Genomic DNA, 1,228 nt, shown 5'->3' with positions numbered 1-1,228 from the left:
AACACCAAACCAATTCATGCAACTTTCAACTCTCATGTGGTTGTTACGAGAGCAAGAAGCCATTAGTCTCGTTCTGTTGGCAGAGGCTATTAATCAAGAAAGAACGCCTTTGAAAGAAAAAAAAAAAAGAAAAAAAAATAAGAGGATGATTTATGGAGAAAAAGGAGCTCAGAGTTGAAAAGAACCGTTTGCAACTATGAGAAGCTGGGGTATGGTAAACAGCCTTGAGGATGCTTCAGCCATACGCACTACATGTATCAATAAAGTGAGGGTAGACTGAATTATGCGTATGTAAATGTACAGCCGTTTGGCCGCCAGTTATATCTATCAGGAACAGGCGTCTGTGGTGTGATAGTTGAGTCTTGTACGTGATAGTCATGAGTTGGATTCAGCTGTACCGATGGGACCAGGGAAAGACCTACGACACTCCTTAAGAGTCCACCTTTACTTTCAGTTATAGCTTGGTAAAAGTTTTACGCAGCTTACCGACTGCATAAGACCGCGTTTATGATAAATGCACATCGATTTTTAATTCTTCTTTAAAAGAAAACACAAAAAACCCACGGCAGGTGTCTGTAAGGTAGCGGTTTGGTGCTTTTGCCGTCGCATACAGGCGACACGAGTTCAATTCCCAGTGGAATGGTTTTTATCTAGTATGTGCCAGGATGTTGTATTCCTCTCAGTCCGTGGTGGACCATGACAGGCAGGGTCGAAGCCCACCTCCTTAGTGATTTTTGTAAATTTATATTTTAAATTTATTTTTAACCGTGTATCCCCACAGCAGGACTATTCTTCACACGGCGATCATATAATACGTTTAGCGACCATGAACACTTTCAATCCAGTCTCAGCCAGGCTTAAAATTAAAAAAGAATAAATAAAAAAGAACGGCCCTGTACGCGGCGACCACCAATTGTTCAGTGAGCCCAGTTGGAAACTGGCAGCTTTGTTTATGACACATCAACTGAACAGGAGAATAAAAACACACACACGCATAATATAATATCGGCGGTGACTCATTTTTTTAGCTAAAATCAGGTTTTGAAACCAAATTAAATGGAGAGTAACAGCGTACTTACACATGGGGCCTCCGAGACTTTTCCGCCCTTGTCCACGAAGGCTATACTATGTGTTCCATCTTACCTACCCTAGGACCAGGGGAGTGGCTGAAACAGGAGTGAGAAGAATTCACAGCAGCCCAGAGGAGATGTGAGTGTGTGTGTGTGTG

This window comes from Aplysia californica, unplaced genomic scaffold (genome assembly GCF_000002075.1).
Source record: "Aplysia californica isolate F4 #8 unplaced genomic scaffold, AplCal3.0 scaffold00002, whole genome shotgun sequence".
Lineage (NCBI taxonomy): Eukaryota > Metazoa > Mollusca > Gastropoda > Aplysiida > Aplysiidae > Aplysia > Aplysia californica.
Note: the sequence above shows the minus strand (reverse complement) of the source record.